A 21,163-nucleotide genomic window follows, 5' to 3' on the forward strand; every position below is an offset into this window, starting at 1 on the left:
TGTGACTAGTCTTAATTTTCAGGAAAGAAGCTGTCATGAAATTGGTGTGTCTCCAGAGTGTCCGTCTTCTACGTGTGTCCTACATCGGCGCCTTTCTTTCAGAAGGTCGGCCACATGTCACCCACTGGTAGCATCCCATAAATGTTGATAAGCGAGCATCACGTGCCAGATGGTTTGCAGGAAGCTGGTCGTTGTCCTTGGGAAGCTCGTCGGTGACTGTGTGACAGAGAGCTGGAGGACAGCGTGGCGGCCCAGTGAGAGGGTGGGCACGGGGCCAGAAGGGCACAGGAGGGGGGCAGCTAACCCAGGAGGGTGACGGCTCGGAGTTGAAACTGAGCTGACTCTTGAGGAGCAAGGGGGCACTTGACCTTGAGGCAGGATATGCTGGCAGAGGGCATGGCCCGGGCCCGGGTGGGAAAGACCACGGCATGCTGGAGCGCGGGCACGCGGCTACTGCCAGACAGAGACCGTTTGCAACTGAGAAAGAGGGAGCCCCGCAGCTGCTTAGTCTGAGGGCTTTCGGGGGTGGAGGCGGGAAGGGAACCCTAACCCTCTTATCGGATCAGCAGAGCCCATGCTGCCTCCACTGGGTCTGCCCTGTCCTTCTCAGGTTTTGTCCGCAGCTCCCCGTCGGGGCGCGTGAGCCACACCTGCCATTTGTCCCCTGCTGGAGTGCGCTAGTAGGAGCGAGGTCACATGGGTATGATGTCTGCTTGTCACCTGTCCCTCCTCCATGATTTATTAGGGTAGGCTGTCCGACTTGTGCTCTTCACACATCAACTTCATCCTCATCTTCCGGGGCAGGGCTGGGAAGACTTTAGAGAAAGAGTTGTTTCCAGATCCATGGCTTGGGGGGATGGAGGAACATTGCAAAATTATACACAGCATTTTGTCAGTATGGGCATCTCTCCTGGGGAAAGGCTCCCAAGCTTTCATCAGAGCAGGTAAGGTTAAGGCCCAGTTACATGTTCCAGAAGGACCTTGAGGTCTCAGGAAGCCCTACAATCAGGCTTAGGAGTAGGGATCAAGGCTCTGCTGACCTCAGACATCAGAACTGAGGTTCATTAGGATGTGGGGGTGACAGTGAAGGGCATGGCCACAGGACCCGTTCTTAAAATGGGAACATTGTAGGAAGGGAGAGAAAGGATGCAGGGTGAGAAGAGTTTCAAATGACGACCTTCCAGCAAGCTACTGCTGGTGGTCTTGCTGGCATATTCTTCCCACGGCTGACCGGTCCTTTCTTCGCGAGTTACAAACCAACCGTTGTGATCACTGTCCATGTGCAAAAGCAGACACCTTCGCATAGCAGATGTTTTGGAGAACCACAAACACACGTCTCAGGGCACACCCCCAGCCTCTGTTTCTCTGATAGCTCAGTTTCGACAGAGTCCACCTCTGCTGGACCAGCTTGGCTGCATGTGGGATTAAGTGATTATCCAGGAGTGCTCGCTTTGCCCCGGAACCCTCCGCCGCGAGCCGTTCTGCCCTCCCCAGCCGCCATCCTGAGGTGTTCATTAAGATTTCATTTGAATAAAAGGATTTGCTGTTAGAACTTTTTTTTTTTTTAATCTAATAACATAGGGACACACTCTTCAGACTTAAGCCTGGGCTCTGTGCTCAGTCACTGGGGAGAAGCAAAGGTAGAGAGATACCAAAAAGCTGCCAGAGGACCCCCTCCATAGACCCAGTGGGTTTGCAACCTGTAAATATATATTAGATTCCTCTCAATTTTTAATCACCTCACCTTGCCATCGGCCAAAAGTATCAAGCCTCTACAGACTGGGAGTCAAGGTGTGGTAGATCCATGGGCCTGTGCATGCCGTCGAATCGGGGTAGCAAGCCCGGGAGGAATGGAGAAGAACACTGCAGGCACCTGTCATTGGATGGTAAGAAACAGGATTTGGAATTGGGAGATCTGAGTCTGCCACTCGTTAGCTAAGTCACCTTGAGCAGGTCACGGCCCCTCTCTGAGCCTTGGTTTCTTTTTCTTTCTTTCTTTCTTTCTTTCTTTCTTTCTTTCTTTCTTTCTTTCTTTCTTTCTTTCTTCTTCCTTCTTTCTTTCTTTCTATTTCTTTTTAAAGATTTTATTTATTTATTTGACAGAGAGAGACACAGCGAGAGCAGGAACACAAGCAGGGGGAGTGGGAGAGGGAGAAGCAGGCTCCCCGCCAAGCAGGGAGCCTGATGTGGGGCTCGATCCCAGGACCCTGGGATCATGACCTGAGCCGAAGGCAGATGCTTAACGACTGAGCCACCCAGGCACCCCCGAGTCTTGGTTTCTAGATCTGTGAAATGAGGGAAAGAGCAATCCCATGCAGGGGGTGTTGTGAGGGTCAGAGACGTGCATCCTTTACTCCTGGGTGCCCAGACTACAGCCTACAGGGAAGTATGGAGACCAAGGGTACAGCTTCTGCCCTAAGGGGGCTCACAGTCTAGGAAATAAGCAATTATAAAACAGTTCGATGGGCAGGGAGCACAGGTAGACGCGGCCTAAGGGGGCTGCAGACTCCCTGCCCATGTGGCACGGCCCTGGCCTTGTCCCACTGTTCCCACAGGGCTACCTACCCTCCCTCGCCTGGGGGCTTCCCCTGCCCCCTGGACCCCACTCTGCCTGGCAGGTGGAAGGAGGAGGATTCACCTCCCTAGTAGCCCTCAACCTACTAATGACAGAGGTGTGTTAACACAGAGCTTCCTTGAGCCTCAGCTGGGGAACCCCCAGGGGAGCATCCTGCCTATTTCTAATTCAGGAATTCCCCTGCCAGACAAGGCCAGTTGCCCATGGGGTGACTTGCATAGGCTCCCCACCCCCCCATCCCCCCCCCCCGCCATTGACTCCTTCTCTTCCTTATTTCACTTCTCGGCTCCCTTACCAACACTTCCCAGGATTATTCCCCAATAAACTCCTACCGCTCAAATCCTGGGCTGGGCACCTGCTTCTAGGGAAACCTGCTGTAAGATGGTAGGCACCCAGGCCCCCCAAGGGAGAGCCCGGACACGGAGTCTCTGGGAAGAAGAGGTGCTGAACTGAAAGCACACACGCCTGGCCAAACCTAAGTGCTGGGTGTGTGTGTGTGAGAAGTCAGGGTCAGTGTCATTATCATAAGGGGAAATGGACCACAGCATGGTCTTAAACCAGAGCCTGTCCAGGAGCAATTTGTTACTGGTCCAAAGACGGAAATGATGGTAAGCATTAGTCTACTGCAGGAGCAATTTGTTACTGGTCCAAAGACGGAAATGATGGTAAGCATTAGTCTACTGCAGATCAGAAATCAAACCAAACCAGCAAACCTTTCCTTTAGATAGTCTAAAGTACACGTTTAGAATACCTCATTCCCTTCTTACATCTTTTCTGTTTGCTGTGTCCCTAGTGTTTTCCCGGGCAGGTTAACCTAGAGAAAACACAAAGTGCAAGGGCCCCTCACATGGCATCAGCCTCAGGCCTCCGGGCTCGTGGGCTGCACAGGCTTCTGGAAGGACCTCTGCCAGCGCCCAGCTTTGCTCCTGCAAAGCCCCTCAGGAGGGCCTGGGGGGCCACCTCTGCCCGGCCGACTCATCCCCCTTGGCACAGCCGACCCACGAGCACCAGGAAGCCAATTAGTAGAACGGTGTCTGAAGACTGAGCACCAAATAACATCAGATGAAAGGGGCCGTGGTATTTTATCTATCAGAGCCAATGTGTCAGCAAAATTTTGAGCATATTTCTAGGAATAGGCTGGAACATCATTAAACTTGACGTGCAACCTCTCTCCATACCACCACTCCCTCCACCCCCTCTACAACAGCCAACATAGCCCGGGCCCTGACACATAGTAGGTGCTCAAGAAAAGTTTTAAGTGTATGCGTGAAAAATCTATTAGGATTTATGTTTTGAACCCAGAGCCTCTCCACCTACATTGACTCCTTCCCATCAGAATTCAAATCCCAGTTTCCACCCCCCCCACTTGTCTTCCTCCTCCTCCCCATCTCGCTCCTGTACCTCATAGACAAAGTTCTTGAAAGAAGGACCCACTATCCTTACTTAGTATCGCCTTTATCCCTCAAATAGCCCGGCTCTGGCTCCCATCCCTCTGAAGCTGCTCTGACCAGCGTCTCCAACAACCTTCTCGTCCTGAGATCACATCAACCCATCTCAGGTTTGTATCGTCTCGTCTTCTCTACCCTGTTCCGTCCTTACCAACACTCCCTATCCCCTCCGCTGTTCCTCTCCGCTCTCACGACGGCCCCTCAGTGGGCTTTGCCAGTCTCCCCTTTTCTGGCTGTTTCTTCAATGTAGATTTTCCAGGATTCTTTCCCACGTCTTCTGTTCTCACTATGCACACTCTTCCTGGGTGACGGAAACATTTATCACAGATTTGGTTACCATCTATATGCCGATGGCTCCTAAAGCCATATCCCAGTCTGGAAAGCTGTTTTTAACTCTAGACCCAGAAGTTTCTAGGTCTAGACTAGTAGGCAGGGTATCTGGGTCTAGAGCTAAGAGCCTGCGTCTCCTCCTTGACCTCAGCACGATGATGATGCTAATAGAATCCACTTGACCGGCTTCTACTAGGCAGGCACGTGAGGAGGCATGCCAGCCAAAATTTAGATAGCCTCTCCTCTCTGGGCAAAGAGGGACATTGGGGTTTTAACTGCAATGTGACAGAAAATGAAGGCTATCAAGAGACATTGACAGGGATGGGCCAAAAGGGTTTCTTGCTCCTATATTAGTTTTCTGTGGCCGCAGAACGTATGACCACGAAGTTGGTGGCTTTGACCAACACAAATCTGTTATCTCGCACTTTTTGTGGATCAGAAGTCTGGGCATGGGTTACCCGGGTCCTCTGTCAGGGTCTCACCAGGCTGAAATCAAGGTGCCAGGGGGGCGGGGCTCCCACCTGAGGCTCCAGGTGATTCTGGTCCTTGGCAGAATTCTCTTCCTTGTGAGCTGGGGACTTAGAGTCTTTTTCAACTACACTGATGTCAAGATCCTCTCAATCCTGAACTTGTGTTGCTGAACTTTTTTAACCTACTGGTTTTCATCAGGTTTCATTCCTCCTGCGGTACGTGTTTACATCCTTTCATGAGTGAGTCTGCAACATAATGTGTGAGCTCGTCTTCCATTTCTGGGTCATCTGTAAAGTTGCTAAGCACACTTTCTTCCTCTTCACCCAGATATTAATCAAGTGTTTAAGGGACAGGCTGAAGAATTGAGGTTTTTGAGGTTGACATGACAATTTCAGTAATCTGACAGTTTTTAAAAACTTACTCACTTAATTGAACTAGCACCCGTGCCTCGTGAAAACTGAGATATGGGATGTCTGTTGACATCCTCTTTATCCAGAACCTAGTCATTCTCTTAAAAATGGAGATGAGATTAATGAGAAATAATCTCTCCTTAGAAAAACCATGCTGATTCTTAGTCATTACTAAGGATCACAAACCATCTGCTAAATTCATAGCTTAGTGTTTTTTGGGGATTGATGCTATTATAATTGTTCCTGGAATATACACCTTCTTCCCCTTCCTGAAAATGTTTAGAGTGTTTGGGAACCTCATTTAAGTATCCTTTCTGAAGTCTCCTTTATGTAAATAATTGACTTATATGAATATTCTTCCTAACAGATTTTCTAAAAAAAATTAACTTTTCCAAAACGGCAAATCAGCAAGGTCCTAACCAAGTTCCTAGCCACTATTATTTATAACTCATATGCCTCCAGAAGATAGCTAAATATACCAAGCTTGTGAAATACACTATGGAACTGGAAACTGTGGAGAACAAAGGCAGGTAAATCGTGACCTTGGGGTCAGCAGTGATGGAAATGAGGCCACTTGTTTTTCTTTGTTCTTATTTTGAGGCAATCTTCCCCTCACTTTTTCTGAAGCCCTGGGATATCAGGGTCCGACTTCCATTTTTATTCTGATGAATACATCATTATAGTAAGATCTGAGTAGCCCAAAGGAGATGTAAATGAATTGGAAGCCTCTCTGGTCTCTGGTGCTGGGTGAAAGCCCTTTGGGATTTGGTCTTGATGAAGTCCAGAATTAATGAAATGTAAATTACAGGAATCAAAGCTTATTACTGATAATAAATGTGTATAGAATGTTTGGATAATTAGATCTGTCCATTTCATTACAATATCAAATATTCATTGCATCTTAGAATTAGCTGGGGTTTAGGGTAGTGGTTTTTTTTTTTTTTTTAATCCATGTGTCCTGGGCATGAACCAGGCACAGCCCAAAAGCCAAGCTGGGATAAACAAGGACTTGCTTTGTCCCTGGCCGATATGAGGCGGGCGCTACCACCAGATGCCACTCTACCCAGGTCAGGGACTTTGGGTAGTTTTTTTTAATTTAAAATATAAGGCTTTTTAAAAAATAGAAAGCATTTTCAAATTTAAAATAGAAAGTTTTTTTGAAAAATATGAAGCATTTTTAAATTTAAAATATAAAGCTTTTTTAAAAATAGAAAGCATTTTTAATTTAAAATATATTATGTAGACAAGTTTAACAAAAGGCTGTAAAGTGTTCAGCCAAGAAAGAGACTACTAACAGTCCCACAGAAGCCCCCTCAATATTCTTTACCCGCAGCAATCCCTCCCTGCTCTCAAGAGTGACCACTTTACTTTCATAGCTTTTCTTTGTAAGTTTGTTGCCTGTGGATGCATCCCTACTTTTCCCTGTTTCTAAACTGAAAATGGAGCTCCATTGTATTATTGTGACTTGCTATTTTTTGCTCAACACTGCAAGACCCATCACATTGTTGCATACATCTAAAATATTCCTTTCCTCGCTGTCTATGCATTACACAGTGAACATTTAGTTTTCTTCTGGTTCTTGGTCATTATGAAAAGCACTGCTAAGGACACTCTTTTCTACTTATCTTAGTGCGCATAATTCTGCACATCTGGAGGGAACCTGGAATATTCCACTTTCCTAGATGACGCAACGTTGTTTTTCCAAAGCAGGTGTACTGACTCACGTTCTTGTTATCAGGAGTATAAGTTTCTGAAGTTTCTGAAGCTCCACATCATAGCCAACACTTAGTACTGTTAGTCTTTTTCATTTTACCAATCACACTGGTGTTGATTCCATCTCATTGTGATTTTAATCTGTGTTCCCCTGATTAACAATCAGGTTGAGCACTTTTCATGTTTACTGACCATTTGGATATCTATCCCTCAGAGGTTCATGTTCACATCTTTGTGCATTTTTTCCCCTCTCAGTTTGTCTGCCCTTTCTCAATTACTTTTTTAGATTCCTTATATGTTCTGGGTACTAGCCCCCTTTTTAAAAAAAAATGCCACATATGTGAGGAAAAAATGAAACAAGATGAAACCAGAGAGGGAGACAAACCATAAGAGATTCTTAATCTCAGGAAACAAACTGAGGGTTGCTGGAGTGGAGGGGGGTGGCTGGGTGATGGACATTGGGGAGGGTATGTGTTGTGGTGAGCACAGTGTATTGTGTAAGACTGATGAATCACAGACCTGTACCCCTGAAACATATAATACATTATATGTTAATAATAAAAATAAATAAATTCTCCATCAGGCAAAAAAAAAATGCCATATATGTTATGAATATGTTCTCCCACTCTGTGGTTTATATTTTAATTCTTTATCTTTTGATGAACGGGACTTAAAATTTTTAGTATGACTCAATTTATCTCTTTTCCTTTATGCTTACTGTCTTTTCTCTCTTATTTAAGATATTTACTCCAAGGTTATTAAGTTGTTTTCTTAGGGGTGCCTGGCTGGTTCAGTCAGTGGAGTGTGCAACTCTTGATCTCGGGGTTGTGAGTTCAAATTCCACATTGGGTGTAGAGATGACTAAAAATAAAATCTTTAAAAACTATATATATTTTTTCCCATGGTATCTTCTGAAAGCTCAGTATTTGGCATTTCATATTAGTTTTTTAAGCCACCTGAAGCTGATTTTACATACAGTGTGAGAAAGGGGTATAATCTCAGTTTTTTCCAATATGGAGATCTTACCATCACCATCCACCTTGAACACTGTCCTTTACCTACTGCCGCCTCTGCCACGAGCAAGTCCATACCTGTGAGGTCTGTTTTTAAGTTCTCTCTCCTCTTTCACTGGTTGATTTTTTATCTTTGCATAAATGCCACACCATCTTGTTCACCAAAATACCATGAGATCTTGATATCTGATAAAAAAAAAATCCTCTTATGTTTTTCTTTTTCTTCAAACAGCAGCTTGTCGAATTCTACAAAATAAACATACTGAGATTTTGACTGGGATTGCACTGAGCCTATAGCTCAGTTTCGGAGGAACTGACATTTTGAAACTAGTGATTTTTCCAATCCGAGAACATGGCATAGGGCCCTTCCAATGTTCTTCAGTATTCCTCAGGAAGCTTTAAAGCTTTACTTTTGGACTATCCATGCACATCTTTCATAGATCGATGCTTAAAGGAATTGATGCTTTTAAGATCATACTATAATTCATGTCTTTTAAAATTCTATTTTTAACTGTTTTGTGCTAACAGAGAGAAATACAATTTTTATGTATTCTTTTGTTTCAGTAGTAGTTTAAAACTCTAGGATTTTTAAAAAAGATTTTATTTATTTATTTGACTGGGAGGGAGAGAGAAAGCACAAGCAGGGGGAGCAGCAGGTAGAGGGAAAAGCAGGCTGCTCGCTGAGCAGGGAGCCCGATGTGGGGCTCAATCCCAGGACCCTGAGATCATGACCTGAGCTGAAGGCAGACGCTTAACTGACTGAGCCACCCAGGTACCCCAAGACTCTAGGATTTTTTATGTATACGTAATAGCATCTGAGAAAAAGGACCATTTTTTTTTTTCTTCCAGTCTACGTGCCCTTTATGTCTTTGTCTTCCTTATCGCCCTGGCTAGGACCTTCGGTACAATGTTGACTTATAAGTGCAGACTCCTCTTTCTTTCAAAGGGAACCTTTTTATGTTTTACCATTTAGCATAAGGTTTGCTGTCGATTTTGTGTTGATTTATTTTATCCAATGAAGCCTGGAAAACCTAAAATCCTTAGAAGAGTCCTGGGCATAATTTGGAGCTCCTTTCTGGAAACAACAAATGTGGTAGTTAGTCCCATCAGCTCACTCTGACTCCTTCTAGAATAAGCTGCACTCATTCAAAGCCTGTACTTATGCAGGTCTTCTAGCTGGGACCCCTGCTTCCAGTTTGGTCCCCCCCACACGGCTGTGAGAGCACACTCTAACATGTTAATCGGATCATGTTACTCCTCTCTAGAAACCTTCCAAATCCCAGCCTCGTTGGTCGAATGTCAAACTCCTGAATCTGCCCGAGAAGGCCCTTCATGCTCTGGTCCCTACCACCTCTGAAGTCCTTCCAACCAGTGACTTCCCGTCCACGGCACCCTCCCGCTTGAGTCATCTTGAACCACTTAGAGTTTCCCAAGTGTCCCTGTTGACCTTTATTTCCTACAAAATTGGCATATTTATAGGGCTGTCATGAGAAGTCAATAAAATCAGAACTAGAATGAAATCCAGATGACCTATTTATTATCTATTAATGTTATAAATGTTAAGATTGATGGATCCTGAGTGCCTGAGTGTATCAGTCGGGTTGGGCTGTTATAACAAAATACCATAGCCTGGGTGGCTTAAACACAGAATTGTTTTTCTCATAGTTCTAGAGGCTGGGAAGTCTAAGACCAAGGTCCTGGCCAATTCAGTTCCTGGTGAGGGCCTTCTTCCTGGCTCGCAAATGGCATCTTTTTGCTGTGTCCTCACAGGGCACGGAAAGAGAGAGGGAGAGAGAGAGAGAGAAGGAGGGAGGGAGAGAGGAAGGGAGGAAGGGAGGAGAAGGAGGGAGAGAGAAAGCTCTCTTCTTATAAGGACACTAATCCCATCATTAAGGACCCAGCCCTCATGACCTCACCAAAACGTAATCGCATCCCAATGGCCCCACCTCCATCACACAGGGAGTGAGGGTTTCAGATAGGAATTTGGGGGGGACACAATTCAGCCCATAGAACTGAGCAAAGCGGGTAATGATTTATTATGGCTATCCAGCCATTTGTCCAGCATTCCGCTGCCATTTAGCACCCATGAGAGCAGGCGTTTCTTGTTCAAATCAAGATATCCTGCACATAAAACACTAATATCTACACTTTGTTTGGGTGGAAGTGAGGGAGATGGACAGTTGGGGAGTGTTGAGGAATGATGGGAGAGACAGACAGTTCATGGAAGGGTCCTGTATTACAAAAATGTATGGATTTTATCCTCTGAATGAGTAGGATCATGAGAAAACAGAATCAGTGAGACATTCACACGCAGTTGGCTGTTAGCTTTAAGGGCTATAAAAATGCTCATCCTAATGATCCCATTTGGGGAATTTATCCCAAGAAAATAACCCAAAAAATAGAGAGAGGTATATATGCACAAAGATATTTATTCCATTATTTACAATAATAAAACCTGGGAGAAACCCACAGAGGAATACTTAAGTAGTTATTAAATAAATGCTTGTTGAATGAACCAACAAATACTTCCTGAATTTAAAGCAGCAATTAAAACAGTGAAGTTCAGGTTAATAGCATGGAAAAATCATTGAAGTAGGCAAAATAAAATATAAAATTATAACTATACAACACTGTAACTCTATAAATACAGTGACAAAAGATGGACCCAGCTAGAAGCAAATGCAGATAAAGACGACAGCAGACCACTTGTTAGGTTCATGCAATTATGTGCCACTGACGTACCATATTTACAAAAGACACTGCCGTTTTACCAACAAAAAACAACCAGTAAAAGGTAATCTGGCTCGCTGCCCTCACAGCCTCACAAAGTAGCTTTTGTTTGCAGCCAGCCTGAAAAAAACACTCGGCTTTCAGTGACAGTGAATGGATGAAATATTTGGGGGCAATATGGTGGAAAGAAGTATTTGTTTTACAGGGAAGCATGGGACAGTGGTAACTGGGGAGGAGGAGGGTGAAGGAGGAAGAGGGTTTGGTGTGTTTGATGAACTACACGCTTGGGGCCAAAGCATCCACCGTCTCCAAAGCAGGATGAGAAAGAGGGCCCTCATGTTAAGAAGTCAAAGGGAACCTGAACAGTACGATGCTGGCTGAGAAGACCTGTGCTTATGCTCACTGGAAACAAATACTGGAAAGAAAGAGAACCAGGTACTTGGCAATAGTTATGCCATTACTGGATTTTGCCATTATAGTTCACCTGGTAATAGGTCTTCTCAAGGTGTTGTCGTCAAAGCTCAGAGCTAGATGAGGAGACAAGGGCTCAAGGGGGTGAGGTGACTCGGCTGAGGTATACGGGCGGTGTTCAGCACTGCAAGAGAAACTCGGGCTTCAGAGTCATGTGGACTGAGTCTCCACCTCCAGAACTACCACTTTCTAGCTATGTCTCAATCATGCATTCCCTCAAACAACAATTCTGAGAGTGTGTGCCCCTGAGCGAGTCATCCAGTCTTGCCCAGCCCCCATCTTCTTACCTCACCTCTACAATGTGGTGAAGGCCTCTGAGGGGTCATGTGTGGGTTTCGCTGCTCAGTGTGTACTTCACCTTCCTCATAACCGCACCCTCCTCGAGAACCATCTGTCCCCAGCAATCAGTCCATGCGCTCTGCGTAGGCCCCAGGTCCTCGAGCACACCAGGTTCTCCTGGATGTGGGCTCTGGGTCAGGGAGGTAGTGTGACCCATGAGAGGTGCTGAGGGGTGAGGTTTGGGCAGGAATGGAGGACGAAGTGAAGCAGATCCTCCTCCCCAGTGGATCTGAAGCTGAGAAGGAAAGGCGGGAGCTGCCGCCATCTTGGCCGACACATTCACACCGAGAGCCAAGCCAGTGCAGTGGGAGGGCCAGCTGTGAGATGGGAAACAGAGAAACTGGGCCTTGGAGACACCCTGTAAGCCCCAAATCAAGTCATTCTTGAAGCCAGCCCTTCCTTTTGGTTGTTGAGCCAAGACATTCCTTGTGTTTGTGTTTTTGTTTGGCTTAAGTTAGTTTGAGTTCTATTTCGCTTAAGATAGTTTGACTTGGATTTTCTTTCACTTGCTACCCAGAGCGTCCTAACAGAACAACCTCTCTTGTGGAGAGAATGTGGACACAAGGCCAACCATAGCACCCAACACTGAGTAGCTGGTTTAACAAATGTTGGATTCACTGTCCTCTCTTTCTCCCTCCCAGACATTCCATCTCTTCCTTCTTCCCTCTTTCCTTTCCTCACCAAGTTTCCTCCTTCCTTGAGGGCCCTATCCCTACGAGTTCTCTTTGGCTTGAAGCACAGGGACAAGGAATTCTCTCCTCCTCCTTGTAAAACTCTGACACAAGCCTCAAGGCGATATGCTCTAGAACTCACCATCCCTGGGTTGTGAACTTCTTTGAAGTCGGACCATACAAACAGGGACCCCTCACAATTTGTACAGTTTTTTTTTTTTTTTTAAAGATTTTATTTATTTATTTGACAGAGAGAGACACAGCGAGAGAGGGAACACAAGCAGGGGGAGAGGGAGAGGGAGAAGCAGGCTTCCCGCTGAGCAGGGAGCCCCATGTGGGACTCGATCCCAGGACCCTGGGATCATGACCTGAGCCAAAGGCAGACACTTTAACGACTGAGCCACCCAGGCGCCCCACAATTTGTACAGTTTTATCATGGGCTCTCACATCCAGGTTTTCGTTTGGTTCAAGTTTAGCTGCGTGCCACGTGACAGGGCAAGGTGTTCTTATCATTGTCCCCATTCCTCAAAGGAGGAATCAGTTCCCAGGTTCACAGAAGGGAAATAAGTTCAACAGAGTAAGTACAGGAAGCAGGACACAAACAGGTCCCATTGTGAAACCCACCATCCTTCCACTTTCCAGCCATTTCCTTCTTTAAAGTAACATGTTCATGTGCGTGGATCCTGCGGTGCTCCAGCCAGAGCCCCTGCTCAGGGCCTAGGACACACTGGTGTTGACTGACAGCCATGTCCCTCACTGGGAATTGCTCTCAGGAGCAGGGACTGCCCCACCCAAGGTTATATGCCATGGCCACTGACTGGCCACCTGGCTTCCATTCGGAACAAATGAAAGGCCACTGCAAGCCCAGAGCTCCCTGCAGAATCCTGCCATCTGCCAGGTTTGAGAGGGTCGTTACAAGGGGTCAGTCACTGTGCAAGTTCAACGTGGGCCATAGAAGCCATAGATCCTTCAGCGGGTCTGAAGGTGCTTAAAGCATCTATGGCAGGCAGGGGTGCGGTGGGGATGCCTTTGGGTTGGCGGAGGCCTCAGTCACAGCCGCATCGGAGGGAGGGCAGCTTCTCCCTCACGGCTCCTGCCATCCCTCCTTCCTTACAGGAATCTCCGGAACACGCGCCCCAGCCAACTTTTGACATGCAACTCTCCATCTCTGAGTCTGTGTGCAGATCTCCGTCTGAGGCGGCCAGTGCTGGAAGTGGTCCTGGGACGCAGACTCTAAAACCTGATGTTCGAGTTGGAGCGCTCGCTGGCCGGCTGGCGATAAGGACCCCTTCACGGGAGGTGGCGGGAGTCCTGCCAGCCCCTGGCATGTTGTGCTGGTGCGATTGTGCGGACCGCCACTGGCGGTGGACTGGGATGGGGTACCACGCTCCCGCCAGAACACACTTCTAGAGAAGCAGACAGAGAATGGGAATTGGAAAGACAGGGGTCGGTGGTCGTTGCAGGGCATCACTGATCTGAGGAACAGAGACAACAGACTCAGGATGAAACAAGGAGTAGGGCTCTGTTCTGGGGGGTGACTTGTCCCAGACACGCCATGGCTACTGCCTGATTTTGCTGGTTTCCCTCTTGACTGGGACAGCCGTCCTGAGGTTCTGGAGCCAGCAGCCCCCCTGACAGCTCCAGGCAGCCCTCGTGGCTTTGGGTTATGGTCCCTAGAAGCTCAACCAGATCTGTTTCTTCAGCTCTTCCAAAGCTTCTGCAACCAAATGCTGGGCAATTGCAACCTAAGTCTGTCTGATTTCAAAGCCCGTGTTCTGTCCTCAGCAGGAGGACCGAGGTCCCATTACCTAAAATGAGCTAAATCAAGGGAAGAACGAGCAGCTGGAGGGAGCTGGAGGGAGAAATGAGTTCAGCGTGAGGCACAGGGAGCCCGAGGAACCTAGTAGAACAGCCGATGGGCTCACCCAGCAGAAATCTGAAGGGGAGGGGCTTGTTCTTACTACAGAGCCCGGGGCCAGGAATGTAGATTCTGAATTGTGTCCTAGAAGTGATGATTTCCTTGAGTAAAATGCATTCTTGTCACTCTCTATACCCTTACTATGCCTTATTATATTTTTACATTGTAAAAAAAGAAAATATTATACATTTACATTACTCATTAATGAATGATTGATTGAATGATTGACATGTTTATTTCTCTAGCAACTTGAATTAAGTTTACAAGTGTAGGGATTTTGATATACTCACTGTTATATCCTTGGGCCTAGAACAGTGACTGGCACATAGGAGTTGCCTCTATAATTCTCTGTTGAATGAGTGCATAAATGTATGAATGAATGATCTTTGCAACAGCCACATGAGCCACATGAGCCACATGACGTATTATCCCCTTTTATGACCAAGGAAAGAGGAGCTTGGGAATGCCCAGCAGCTCTTCTCGGCTTTACAGCTAGTTAATGGCCCTAGAGGTTTCTTGGCTATCTTATTCTAGTAAACCACACCTGGTCTAAGAACTAGGAAAGAGCGCTCCTTTTCCCGGCTACGTGGAAAATTTGTGTGTGTTGGGCAAATTAGGAAACTTGCATTTTCTAGACCTTGTTTTTCTAATCATGTGAATAAACGCAGCAAGGGGTTTTCTTCAACGTCCAAGGTTCTTACCAGCTTTACCTGTACTTATGTATAAAATAATTCACACTTACAAGTTAATCTGGAGGGAGCTGGAGGGAGAAATGAGTTCATCTGAGTACAAGGTCTGAGACAGACCTGGGTCTGAACCCAGTTTCTGCTACTTGAACGTTGTATGATTTGGGGCAAGTTTTATAACCTGAGCTTCATATTCCTCATTTGTAAAAGAAAGTTAATACCAGCCTCCAGTGTTTCCTGCCTCGGAACAAAGAATGCAGGCAAGAGTAACCGAGAGGGGGATGCACAGCTTCCTGCCTCGGAACAAAGAATGCAGGCAAGAGTAACCGAGAGGGGGATGCACAGCTCAGTGGTCTCACTTGCCAGCAAAGTGCAGAGCAAGGTCCCAGGTGACTCCTGAATTTGCTAGGCAGCTGCTGTCCTTGTCCTTGCAGGTTCTCTCCTCTTGGGCAAAACACTTGGCTTCTCTAAATTTCCGATCTTTTGTGTGTGTGTGTGTGTATGTGTGTGTGAAGATTAAGTGTGATACTATGCATAAGACAGGGTTGAAATTGCTTGTTTCCCTGCAGTTGTTATAATGAATACTGCCAATGTACAAACTAGCCATGATGGTTTTTTTGTTTGTTTGTTTGTTTTGGCCATGATGGTTTTAAGCTTTGATGACTTCTCTATGTAGCTCCCATACTACAAATCTTGCTTAACTATAGAAATACCCTAAACACAGGATCCATGTATTTTTTCCTGGAAAATAAATTACTTAAAAATACAACCTTGCACAGTTCATTAAAGGCAATAGGCAAGAAAAATACACCCTTGGAATACAGCTCATAAAATCAGCAGAGATTTTGCTGGCCAGGGATGAGAAAAGAGACCAAATGGCAAGTACCATGTTAGATGCTTACAGATATTCTATTCCACTTAGTGCTCAGTAAATATTGTTGACACGGGGAACCCTTCCCCTCCATGGGCAGCCATTCAAATATACTTGATGTGTACTTTTTAATTTGTATGTTCTTGAAAAAAAGTCTACTGTTTCGTATGCATTGAAGTGAATAGCATTGTGCTAGAAATCTCTTTCTGCTATTACTTCTTATCACTAAGCATCATGCTTATAAGATCTGTCCATGTTCCAGGCTAGATGCTTAGCTGCTGCTTCAAACACTGTGCTGGAGTATCCATCCACTTTTTACTTCTCTGGTGATGCACCTGTCAGAGGGACCCGGGAACCCTCAGGCCCTGCTGGTGGGAAGGTAAGTTGATATGGCCCTTCTGGAAAACCGGTGTGGCGGAATACTTGGTCACATTCCAGTCCCACATCCTGTGATGTGGACACACATCATGGAGAAATCTGCTCATTGCAGTGTTGCTGGTGAAATCCCAGAGCTGGAGACGGCCAATTGTATGCCAGAAACTGGTATGTACAGTTCACGACGGCCAAGTGTTAAATTTCAGGAATGTGGTGAGGTGGTTTCCACATTCGGCCATTATTAAAATCAAATTATAGTATCTTAATATATCCTATGTAAAGATATTTGTATCAAAAACAAAAGTAATAGATATACATCAAATTATAGATATTAATATATTACATATAAAGATGTTTGTATTAAAAACAAAAGTAATAGATACTTAAAGCTCAGCACGTCCTAATTATTTCACTGTGTTTTACTATTATGCAGGCTCCGGAGGTCACCGGCATCTCTGACCCCTGCCTGGTGGGAATGCTCTATAACGGTGCGCTCCTTCTGCTCATTGCTCCCCCACTCCGTGACCATGGATGTGATATTGGCAGCTTGAAACAGGCCATGGTGGGAAGAATTACACCATGCACATCAGCAAACACTGCAAACCAGGGCTGTTGTTGGTTTAGTTGTGTTTTGTTTTGTTTTGTTTTGTTTTTCCTCTGAGAGCCAGTTGTTAAACATTGACCCGTTCACTGGAGGCTGGTATTAACTTTCTTTTACAAATGAGGAATATGAAGCTCAGGTTATAAAACTTGCCCCAAATCATACAACGTTCAAGTAGCAGAAACTGGGTTCAGACCCAGGTCTGTCTCAGACCTTGTACTCAGATGAAAGTTAGAAGTGAGTTGGCTCACGCAGCCTATAAAATTCTCCTTCCTCTACCAACACCAATGCACTCATGCTTTTTGTTAAAAAAAAAAAAAAAGAAAAGAAAAATGTTGGCTGCCAGCACCTGGGTACAGTGTGAAACCGAGACAGGCACAGTTTTCAGAAACATCTGCTTACTGAATGAGCTTCATTAACCGCTCTTGAGAGCTGCGTCCCGAAACACCGTGCGTCTGGGAACGAGATGAGCTGTGATTTCGGGAGGCCACGCAGGCTGATCAGGAAACAGGACGGCTGAGATACGTCAGCTGCTGTTTGACTTCCCAACACCGGCTTACAGATGATGCTCTGTGGCCCACCGAAGGTCTTGACCTTGCCTCTGCCCGTGTCACAAACCTTGGCGTGTATTTACTTCTATGTCACTATGTATCTATGTTATTTCCTAAATATGTCTTGGATGGCAAGTTGAAATCCAGCCACATTTTCTTCTTATCAAAAATCTATTTCCTCGCTCATTCAGGCATTCAGCTAATCATTGATGAACATTGATAAAACTCCTGTTATGTCTGGGACACAGGAGAAACAAGGTTGCATAAAACAGGTCCCTGACTTCCAGAAGCCAAGAGGGCAGCAGCAGGAACATACATTTTAAACATGTATTCTGACTGAGGTCCACAGTAAAGGCAGGTGCAAAGGCCCGGGGGATGTCTTAGTCCATTTGGGCCATTGTAACAAAATACCACCAACTGCTGATAAACCCTGAAAATTCACTTCTCCCAGTTCTGGAGGCTGCGAAGTCCAAGATCCTGGTGTCAGCACGGCCGGGCCCATGAAGGCGTGCTTCTGGGTTTCAGACTGCTGACCTCTTGCTGTGACCTCGTGTGATAAAGGGGCAGCCCCAGGAATTCACGTTGCCCTACTGAAGCCCCAACTGCTTATCCAGAGTTTCTGCATTAGGATTGCTCCTGACCTGTTTATCCCCAAGACCAATGAGCAGATATTTTCCTTAAAACACTATTCAGGTAGTCCGCCCTATCCCAAACAAAATAACAATTTACTCAAAGCCATATTCTAATACTTTTGTAATTGTGCAATGTCACATTCCTTTCCTTCTTCTCTTCTTTCCTTTTAACTATTACTCACCAAGGTTTCACAAACCTTAGAACGGAGTTTCTCCTAGGGCACGCTATTAAAATAACATATTTAAGTGTTCTAAACAAGATTATAACCTCTAAGAGTGTTTACACTTATCCAATTTTATTCTAATTAAATAATTTATGTGAAGTGTCTGATACAGTGACTAGCAGAGAGGTTACCGTGAATATTAATTTCTTCATTTGCTCTTATAACCATATAAAGTCGGCTGGATGGGCACTGTTCATCAGATTTGGCAGATGAACGAGCTGAAATACAAAGAGGTTGTCTTTTCTCAGCTGGTCCTTAAGGTCCACTCCAACATGAGGTCTCCCGGTTCATGTTTGTGCAAATTTACCAAAGCCTGCAATTCTTTGGGTGTATATAATCTCTCTTCCTAAGAAGGAGCTGGATTGCCCAGCTTGGGCTGTGCTTGGCCTGACTCTGTTGCTCTGGCGGAAGTAAGGGAGGCAGAGGCCAATCTTAGGACAAACATCATCTCGTCCTCTCTCCTTCCTCTGGGAGGGTGGGGGAGGGCACTGTTTCTCCAGCTGTTCGGAGGAATCTGTGTTCAAGCTTCTCAGGTTTGTCCATCCAAATATCCCTATCCCGTGTCTCAAGGTCTCCTGTTTCCTTATCTGGGCCCTGACACGACATGGGAGATTGTGAAGGCCATATTCCTTCTCCTCGGTAACTCTGCTGCTCTCACAACGAAGCCTGAAGACTGAATTTCAGCAGCCTCGGCTGGCTGTAGGAGGAAGGCCGGGTTCTCCATGCTGCGAACAAGGGCTCTGGCTTTCACAGCATTTCTTGAGGTTGATAGTTGGCTCACCGAGCTGGCCATTTTCTCCTTTTACAAGACTTCTCTAGACCAATAACCAAACTCAGCTAGTTCTATGTTCCTGGTAATTAACACTGAGCACATATTTTTCATGTCACCACTAGCGCATAAGCCAAAGCTTCATCGTCCACCTTCATCTTCCTCTCCCCATTGGTGAATACCTCAGTAACTGCAATGCTGTGGCATGCCAGGCTTAACACGACTCCACTTACCAACATTCAGGGGACCCCAATCACTGTCTGACTGATCCAATACCAGCATCCATTTGGAAAGTGTCCGTAGGGTACCAAGTGTCTCAGCTTGGGTTCCTCAGGAGCAGGGTTGAGAGAAGTACTGGCATGAAGAATTTATTTTGGGATATGATCCCAAGGAAAAAGAACAGGGATGGGGAAGAGTAAAACAGGGAAGGGGGTCGATCCAGTTCAAGGGCACTTTATTGAGCTGACCACTGATGAGAGGAATTGGGGTGTTGCTTTGCCGGGACTCTCTGAGGCAGCATGCAGAATCAGCCACGTGAGGGTGGATGTGGTGGATATTTTTCTACTGGCGCTCATCGCTAGTAGGTAAGGGCTGCCCATAGGATTTTAATATGTTAAAATCTCTGTGATTGTAGATTTATCTATTTCTCCATGTAGATATATCAATTTTTGCTTCATGTGTTTTGAGGTCATATTATTGGTAAATACAAATCTAGAATTGGTATATTCTGCTGGTGATTTGGACTTTGTGTCATTATAAAGTGACCTTCTTTATTCTTAGTAATGCCTTTTGCCTTAAGTTCTATTTTAGGTGATAATACCTTGATATAACTTAATTCTGTTATTTTACTTTCCAACTATCGGTATTTGTGTATTTTCAATGTATCTCTTGTAAATAGCTTACACTTCAATTAAAAAAAAAAAAAATCCAGTTTCGCAATCCTTGTTTTGTAACTGAAGCCCTGATTACATTTACATTTGAGATTAATGATATATTTAGATTTAAATCCACTCTTATAAAGCGTGTTTCCTCTAACAATGTCACTGTAGAAAGAGAAATTAGGGAATCAATTCCATTTACAATAGCACCAAAAACCTTAAGATACCTTGGAATAAACCTAACCAAAGAGGTAAAGGATCTATACTCTAGAAACTACGGAATACTTATGAAGGAAATTGAAGGAGACACAAAAAGATGGAAAAACATTCCATGCTCACGAATCGGAAGAATAAACATTGTTAAAATGTCTATGCTACCCAGAGCAATCTAGACTTTCAATGCCATCCTGATCAAAATACCAATGGCATTTTTCAAAGTGCTGGAGCTAACAATCCCAAAATTTGTATGCAACCAGAAAAGACCCTGAATCGCCAAGGAAATGTTGAAAAAGAGAAACAAAGCTGGGGGCATCATGTTGCCTGATTTCAAGCTATATTACAAAGTTGTGATCACCAAGACAGCATGGTACTGGCACAAAACAGACACATAGATCAATGGAACAGAATAGAGAGCCCAGATATGGACCCTCAACTCTATGGTCAACTAATCTTCGACAAAGCAGGAAAAAATATCCAATGGAAAAAAAGACAGTCTCTCCAATAAATGATGCTGGGAAAATTGGACAGCTATATACAGAAGAATGAAACTTGACCATTCTCTTACACCATACACAAAGATAAACTCTAAATGGTTGAAAGACCTCAATGTGAGACAGGAATCCATGAAAATCCTAGAGGAGAACATAGGCAGTAACCTTTTCGACATTGGCCACAGCAACTTCTTTCAAAACATGTCTCCAAAGGCAAGGGAAACAAAAGCAAAAATGAACTTTTGGGACTTCATCAAGATAAAAAGCTTCTGCACAGCAAAGGAAACAGTCAACAAAACGAAGAGGCAACCCATAGAATGGGAGAAGATATTTGCAAATGACAGGACAGACAAAGGGCTGGTATCCAAGATCTGTAAAGAACTTCTCAAACTCAACACCCAAAAAACAAATAATCAAGTCAAAAAATGGGCAGAAGACATGAACAGACACTTCTCCAAAAAAGACATACAAATGGCTAACAGACATTGAAAAATTGTTCATCATCATTAGCCATCAGGGAAATCCAAATCAAAACCACATTGAGATACTACCTTACACCAGTTAGAATGGCAAAAATTGACAAGACAAGAAACAACAAATGTTGGAGAGGTTGTGGAGAAAGGGGAGCCCTCTTACACTGTTGGTGGAATGCAAGTTGGTACAGCCACTTTGGAAAACAGTATGGAGGTTCCTCAAAAAGTTAAAAATAGAGCTACCCTATGACCTAGGATTGCACTACTGGGTATTTACCACAAAGATACAGATGTAGTGAAAAGT

At 45.0% G+C, this 21,163-nt stretch overlaps 1 long non-coding RNA gene and 1 other non-coding gene across 2 annotated transcripts in view; one reads left to right on the top strand and one right to left on the bottom strand.

Moving 5' to 3' along the window:
* LOC116639310 overlaps positions 1–19,900 on the top strand; it is a 38,241-nt gene extending 18,341 nt beyond the window's left edge. The window contains exons 2-3 of the long non-coding RNA XR_004300810.1: positions 15,909–16,025; positions 16,455–19,900. This is a non-coding gene — a long non-coding RNA (uncharacterized LOC116639310). The remainder of the gene's footprint in view (positions 1–15,908; positions 16,026–16,454) is intronic.
* On the bottom strand, positions 6,184–6,311 carry LOC116639648. The gene has a single exon (XR_004300895.1). It is a non-coding gene; the product is annotated as a small nucleolar RNA SNORA48 (small nucleolar RNA).
* Positions 19,901–21,163: the final 1,263 nt, after the last annotated feature.

The sequence above is a fragment of the Phoca vitulina genome, unplaced genomic scaffold, assembly GCF_004348235.1.
Source record: "Phoca vitulina isolate PV1807 unplaced genomic scaffold, GSC_HSeal_1.0 scaffold18, whole genome shotgun sequence".
In the NCBI taxonomy this organism is placed as follows: Eukaryota; Metazoa; Chordata; class Mammalia; order Carnivora; family Phocidae; genus Phoca; species Phoca vitulina.